Below are 8,211 nucleotides of genomic sequence, written 5' to 3' on the forward strand. Positions count from 1 at the left end.
CCAAGAAATAGTTTGCCCATCTGATCCATGAATAAAGGAAAAAAATATGTCCAAGTAAGAGCTAACATTATGGAATGTAAATTGGATAAATTTGATAACAAGCTACTTTTAGCTTTAGATGCCTTGAGAGATATGTTGATAAGAAGGAAAAACATAATATTCATGCTTATAAAGATAATTACATTTAGTTCTGAATACCACATTTTAGGAAGGACGTTGATAAACTAATATGATTCCAGAAGAAGATAACTAAGTTTGCGAAGAGTCAAGAAAATATCTCACAGGTCCATCTGTTGAAGGAACTTGTAAAGTTTAGTTGAAAAAAAGAGCAGAATTAGGAGGAATACTATACTTGAAGCATTGAAGGAATATTGTATGAAAGATAGATTATTCTGCTTGCCCCCAATTGTAATGGGCTCTCTTGGTAACTTGTGAGTTCACCATCACTTCAAGCAGAGGCTCAATTGACACTCAAGAGGAAGGCTTTATATGGCAACTTTATTCATGTACCGATTAATCAAAGTGACCAATAAGAAGCTTTCCAACTCTAATATTCTATATAATTTTCTCATTTAATTTCCTTCCTTCTAATTCTTCGAAGATTGTCATGTTCCATGTGCTATGGATATGTAGAAACTCTCAAAACAATGAGAATAGATAGGCAAATAACCAAGGGAATCCTTCCTTCCTCCCATTTGATAAACAGAGGGACAAATTTTCTTCTACCATAGTAGAAGACAGAACATGATTATGCCAGCTAGGGCTGCATCTCAGCTTTCCTCTAGAAGTTGTAGCTTGCTGCTTCCCTGGAGAGCTGCTGATGCCATATTTTGGCATGCTGAAATGTTAACTGTATGTTACCTATATCAACTGTTGGTCTGCTTTCTCTGCTTTACTATTTTCTGCTTGTCTTCTATTGAAATGCAGAAACTACTACTGGGTGTGGTCTTATCCCTAAAGACAATATTGAAAGCTTTTTTGTAATGTTACTCAAGGCTTCAGAAATAATTTACAGATCTGATCACATCCATTTAGAAACTAGAGCCAGTCTCTTAGGCTAAAGATGTCTTTGAGTTCCCTTTTCATTTCTTTTTGCATCCACTTAAAGTGTATTATTACACTTGCAGATGATGTACCCAAACTGGTACATCAGCCCAGATATTCCTTGGTTCCTTTCTACTGGCCCCAGGGTTCCTCTCCCTTCCTTCCTTCTCCATGCTACACCCCCAGTCATTCCATGGGTGCCTCTTGCCTTGCTTCCCTCTCCTATTGTTCTGCTTCCATCCTCCTACTCCATTCTTTTCCCATCTCCCCTCCCTTTTTCCTTCACTTTCCTTATGCAGAAGTTTCTGGTTTCCATTCCCACCAGTGACCAAAGACTAAACCACTTTACAAAGTCCAAATCCCCAGAACAGTGACCTACGTGGACACCTGTGTGATTGAACATGATTAAATGTCACTCTTACCATCAGGCTACTAAAGAAAGGAGAATCAGTCAAGAAGATGAGTGAAGAGAGTGGTGTTAGTACAAATAATAATATGAAAAAAATGTTTTAAATCAATATTGAATAGAGAAATGATGATTAAAACATGTCTAAGTACCACTTCATATCTTTAAGAATGGCTAATATGACAGAAAAGGAAAATTATAAATATTGGAGAAGATATGGGAAAATTGGGACACTGATGTACTACTGGTGCAGTTATGAATTGATCCAGTCATTCTGGAAAGCAATTTGGAACTATGTCCAAAGGGCTGCAAATCTGCATACTCTTTGATCCAGCAATATCACTATTAGGTCTATATCCCACAGATACTTTAAAAAAAAGGGGGGGGGAGGATCTATTTGTACAAAAATATTTATAGCAGATCTTTTTGTGGTGGCAAAGAATTGGAAATTGAAGGGACATCCATCAATTGTGGAATAACTGAACAAGTTGTGGATTATGATTATAGTGGAAAACTATTATACTCTAAGAAATGATGAGAAGGATGATTTCAGGAAAATCTGGAAAGAGTTACACTAAATAATGCAAAGTGAAGCGAACAGAACTAGGAAAACATTATACACAGTAACAACAATATAGTATGATGATAAATAGTGAATGACTTAACTGTTCTTAGAAATACAATGATCCAATATGATTTCAAAGAACTCATGATGAAAAATCGTGAAAGAATTAGAAAAAGAATTGATAGAGGCTGAATGCAGAACAAAGAGTATTATTTTTCACTTTATGTTTTTCATCATGATTTCTTTGTATGTGTTTTCTTTCAAAACGTGACTAATATGGAAATGTGTTTTGCATGACTGCACATGTATAATCTATTTTGCTTACCATGTCAGGGATGGGGAGAGGAGGAAGACAGGGAGAGAATTTTGGACTCAAGTTAAAAAAAAGAATTTTAATTGTTTTTACATGTAATTTGGGAAGAGAGAAAGGAAAAGAGAGAGAGACAGAGAGAGAGAGAGAGAGAGAGAGAGAGAGAGAGAGAGAGAAAGTAGCATCAGTATCTCAGAAGGGAATTGTCTTGTGAGAATAATTACTCTGGCTGGAAACAACAATGTCATCTTTAAAGTCTTTGGTATGATAATTGACATGTTGGGAGAGGACTTTAACAACTCTCTGACCAGTAGTACAGCTGCCAGTAGGCTCCCAGGCACCCTGAGGCTTGTGTTTGTGGTTCTTGCTAGGCAGTATGACTCTCACTGGAAAAGGAGGATGCAAGATCAAGGAAACAAGAGAGTACAGGGCTCAAGTCTACATGGAAGGGGGTATTCTACCAAATTCAAGGTCATCTCTATAGCTGGTGTCAAGCTTGTATAAAGATTAGATCAACAATGTAATTAATAAATAAAATAAGGAATTTATTCAGGGTCAAAGAACTATAATTCTGAACAATGTACTGTCTTAGGGAAGTTCAGTTAATGGAGTTATAAACAGTATATATAAATATATTCAGAAAAGGGGCAGCTAGGTAGATAGATGGAATAGCAGTTCACAAGTTATTTGTTGCAGGGTGAGAGCAGTGTAGGCTACTTCTAGACAACAGAGGCAGGCCACTGACCTTACTCCAACCTGGGGTCATCTATAGAATTAACAGAATAGCTAAACTGCAGGAAAGGAAATGTTACAGAAGTTCATTAGAGGTATCTCTTTAGGAACAGAGGCAGTTAGGAACTGCTGGTCATGGCAGAGATCCCAGGAGTTTACCCTGAGAGTAGGGGATGATTAGAAATTATTAATCAGAACAGAGTAGGGGTCCCAGAGTTTTCCCATGGATAAATACTGGCAACCTGGAATCCTTTCATTTAATGTGTTAGACAGATCAGTATGGTCATGTTGGAGGCTCCCCTGAAGACTGTTACCATCCCATCCTGACTTTGTTCAGCTCTCCAGTAATCTTTACAAGTGGTCAGGACATGTAAAGTACAAGCAGTGACAATTTTCCCCATACTACCCTTGCCTGACCTGGACTGAACCACTTCTGAGGCCTATACCATTCAAAGAAAGAATGCCATTACTTAGCTGCACCAGTTGATAATGCATCAGTCTCACTTTCTCATGGCACAAAATGACATAAGATTCAGTGCAAGTTTGACTCCTTCTGCTCAAACCACTTTTCATCAACTTATCATTCCAAATTACTTAACTGGCTGCATAATTGGGTGTCAAAGGAGTCAAAATCAATAAAATTTCTCAGATGTCTGGAGCTCAGATAAAATTACAAAATCAGTGGAAGGATCTCTTGATAGGTAAGTTTTCATCACTGGATCTGCTACCAGCATTAGCCTGGTCCAGTATATAATTAGTCATTTTAGAAAATACTAAAACTTCTTCCTCCTTCTCTTATTTGTTTTCTTCCTTCTATTTTTTCTTCTTCATTCAATGAAAATTAATCTAAGAATTTCCCATATTATATAAAGATATTTTAAAGTGATTTTCCCCAAACAAATCTTTTGAAAACATCCACTGTTGAAGAATGCAATAGGGAATAAAGCTGATGTGTTGTAGACAGATCATGAAGTACATTAAATGTCAAACAGAAGAGCTTATATTTTGCAAATATATTGCAGAGGTTGCAAAGCAGTAATAGATGATCTTTATGCAGTTAATAGGATTCTTTATACACATAATTATATTTGGTCTTCACTGCAAATATGTAAAGTATTATAAGTATTATTAGACTCACAAAGGAGGAAATTGAGGCATAGAGATTTTAATTTTCTTACTCAGAAAACCAGTACCCTAAAGGTCAACAAAGTTTTGAATTAGATTTGAAGTTAGAGGATCTGGATCCAAATCTTTGATTACTATCTAAAAAGCATGGTCAAATGGCTTCTCAGATTCACTTTTCTTTTTTCAACATCATCTGTATTTGGCATGTTTGAAGAGATCATAGATATGTGGAGGAGAGGAATCACTTTACATATAGGCATTCACCGAGATTCCACTGGTTTTCTCCTGATTCTACCCCTGAGGTTGAGGGGACTAAAATGATTAAAAGAAGGAAGATCATTGAAAGCATTGGGAGAACTATAGTAACAGCTTGAGCAGGATGATGATCCAGAGCTATAGGGAGAAACACATACATGAACTAGATGAAAGATATACTGCTTATCAAACATGAGCTTAGAAAAGAGATTGTGACACCCTCTTCCTCATTCTCTCCCTCTATCCAGGGAGAAGTCAAATAATCCTATCTGTTATCTTCTCACTTTAAGTCTCCATTTTATTCTTGTACCTGTCTTGCTACTTGGAAAGAGGCCAGAGGGGCACAGGATGCTTTCACAATTTGCCTGAATGTTTACTTTCATTCACAACCTTTCAATATATTTATAAAGTCTATTTGTTGTCCTGCAGAAAACCACAGCTATTTGTTATACTTTACTTAAGGTGAGAGAGAAGGAGGGAAGAGAGACAGATAGACAGACACACACACATGAAAACACACACACTGAGACAGAGAGAGACAGAGACAGAGAGACAGAGACAGAGATCAGGCAGGCAGGAAGGCAGAGACACAGAGAGATAAAAAGCCTGAGAGAGAGACAGAGATACTGTGCAGAGAAGTAGGGCAAAGAAGAGTAAAAGGGAGAGAGATGGAAAAGAATAGAGACAGAAAGGGACAGAGAAAGAGAGATAGATGAACAAAAAGGAGGAGATGCTTCTATTTTAGAAGAAACAAGTTTTTTTATATGGAACTGAGTTGGACTTGGGAGCTAAAATCCATCGAGAACAAGAGAGCAAATTATGTATGTCTCTGTGTGCATGTGTGTGTGTGTGTGGGTGTGGGTGTGGTGAATACTGCATAGTTCCATTAGTCTGGAAATAAATTTCTATGTTCTATAATTACAATTTTGAATAGTGTAAATTTGAACACACGGGAATAATTCAGAGTATTAATTATTTGCTTTAATCAGGACTCAGCTGTATTTAATACTACCAATAGTGCTACTACAATTGCTGCTGCTACTACTAATAATTATCATCATCATCATCATCATCATCATCAACAACAACAACAAAATATCAACAACAATCTAGCATTTGGAGCTAGAAGCACATTTATTGACATTAATGTTTAGCTTGTCAGGTTGGAAGACTAGAAAAATATTATGTAAGCTCTTCTGACAAAGCCACAATATATTTTGTTTACTGAATGTAAAAATAATCAGAATTTATAAGACTTGTATATGCCTTTAAAAGTTCCATCCATATATGCATTTATATTAGTTTGATTTTTATGAGTAGTGCATTAGTCAATGTGTCTATATATAATATATAAATGTATATGTGTATATATTCATTTGTACATTTTAGTATCAGAGGATCATAAAACTTAAAGACTGAAGGGATTTTTGAGATTGCTTAGTCAGAAGAACATAAATTGTAGAAATCCATTCTGTAGAAACACAAGCAAATAATAATGTATCATCTGTTTTGGATATATGTATGTGTGTGTATGTATATGTACACATATATGCACATATATACACATACAAACACACAATATATGTGTGTATATAAATACATATATATATTATGTGTGTGCATATGTGTATATGTATAATTGAATTTTATATGCTCTAAGTTCTAGCCAAACTTTTTTACTTGTTTTGTTTTGTTTTTGTTTGTTTGTTTTTGGTTTGGTTTTGTTTTGTTTTTAATAAACTTGACACTCCTTTTCCCATCACTGTTCCTTTGCAGAGGCACATTTCTTGAATCCACTCCCTTCACATATCTACCCCTTACAATCCTTATGTCCCTTCAAAGGTCAACTCAGTTGCCACTTCCTAAAGCCATTCCTTATTGCCTATTTAGAGATTTCTTTTTCTTCAAATCCTCCTGTATTAACCTGAGTAAATATTGAATTCAACAGTATAATTTAAGATCCATGTGTATTTCTTATTTTGTCTTTGAATCCCCAACAACTTAGCATATTTTCTTACAAATGTTGTGTGATTAATTAATGCTTGATTAATGTAGTGAAGTTGGATACATTCATCAGCAAGGAGCTCACTACTTGACAAGGCAACTTATTACATTACTGAAAAAATCTAGAAAATTGTGCAAAGGTTTTGTTTGTTTGCTATTCCTTATGTAGAGTCAGAGTCTGTTTCCTTATTTCTTCCATTCATTGGCCTCAATTTTCTCTTTTAATGAAGAACAATTGCTCTTTGACATGACATCCCTTAAAACATTTGATGACACAACAAAAGGAGATGTCTGACTTCAGTTTTTACTTTGCCAGGTTAAACACTAATTCCTTTAAATTTTCCTGTTATAGAGTGGCTTTCAGAATGTTATTCTCTTCACCACTCTCCCTGATCAAATGATCATTTACAAATATGTTCAAATTCCCATATTTCTTGGATCATTGATTTTATTAAAACGAATTTGCTCTTTCTTTTTTTTAACATTGTATAAAGGCTAAGAAAGCAATGATCATTTAAATTAGACTTAAATTTATAAAGAATATACCATGCCATGAGACTATCAGACTAACTACTACTACTACTACTACTTCTCTTTCTTCTTCTACTTCTTTTCCTTCTTGTCCTTCTCCTTCTTCCTCTTTTTATTCTCCTCTTCCTTTTCTTCCTCTTCCTCTTCTCCTCCTTATTTATCATCACCATTATCATCATCATCTATATACAGAGTACTTCAAATTCTGTATGTGCAATTCAATTTTAAACTTGCAGGCTTTTCTTTCTATTCCCATAACTTATCATATTGTCTGAAATACTGAAAACTCTTAATAAAGCTTTATTTACTTGTTCTTGATATTGAAATGAAAGAATTATTAGAAGTTCACCTAACAGTTAAAATAAGGTGGCTTACTTAGCCATAGAATGAAAAAGAGATTTAATAAAGTTATTAAAGGAAGGCAACACCTCAATTCAGCTAAACAGAGCATCTTGGCTTCACTAATATTTTCCATTAAAAGTCAGAGAGGTACAGGGAGTTCTTCTATGGCCATTTGCACTCAGGCTAACAGGAAGACACATCTACAATTTGAATCAGTACCCTAATCAAATCAACTCTAAAGGAGAATTTCAATACCTTTTAAGAAAAAAAGCATGAGCTGAACTTGTAATGAGAGGGGTCTTAGGAAAAGGTAATCCAGCCTAGATAAGACAACATTAGAAAATATTGCTCTTTTACAAATGCATTGCTAGGAAAGAAAACAATTGGGTTGAACAAAAATTTTGAATATTGCATGCAGTGTTCACAATATTTATAAAATTGCAATAAAAAGAATAGCATTGTAATTTTATAGATGAGGGATTTTTAAAATTTTGAGTTGCACTTGAACTATGACTTACATGATTAATGCCATAACTTTTTATTTAGTCTCCTATTCTCCTGCTCCAAGTAAAAATGGCAACAAAAGCCTTTAAAGTGATGTTAACAGAGGTGGACAGAGGAAATAGAGCTTTAAAAAGTAAACACTACTTCTCCATGCCATGAAAATAGCATGTCTACTTGGATGAATACACAATATAAAAACAGAGAGTAAAGAAATACAAGATGTTCGGTTCAAAATGTCTTAAAATGCAATTATTGTACACCTATGATAAAACTATAATCAGTTAGCAAAAGAAAGAAAAAAAGCTAAAAGAAACATATGACCTTTCTAATTTAGCCTCAATGGTAAGGTGGAAAAAAAGGGTATTAAAAAATCCAGGAAAATAAATCTCATGG

The 8,211-nt window shown here is 34.8% G+C and overlaps 1 pseudogene; it reads left to right on the forward strand.

Moving 5' to 3' along the window:
• The first annotated feature begins 3,324 nt into the window (after positions 1-3,324).
• On the forward strand, positions 3,325-3,834 carry LOC114036423 (annotated as a pseudogene).
• The last annotated feature ends 4,377 nt before the right edge of the window (positions 3,835-8,211 follow it).

Source organism: Vombatus ursinus, unplaced genomic scaffold (genome assembly GCF_900497805.2).
Source record: "Vombatus ursinus unplaced genomic scaffold, bare-nosed wombat genome assembly UNPS02009835.1, whole genome shotgun sequence".
NCBI classification, from domain to species: domain Eukaryota; kingdom Metazoa; phylum Chordata; class Mammalia; order Diprotodontia; family Vombatidae; genus Vombatus; species Vombatus ursinus.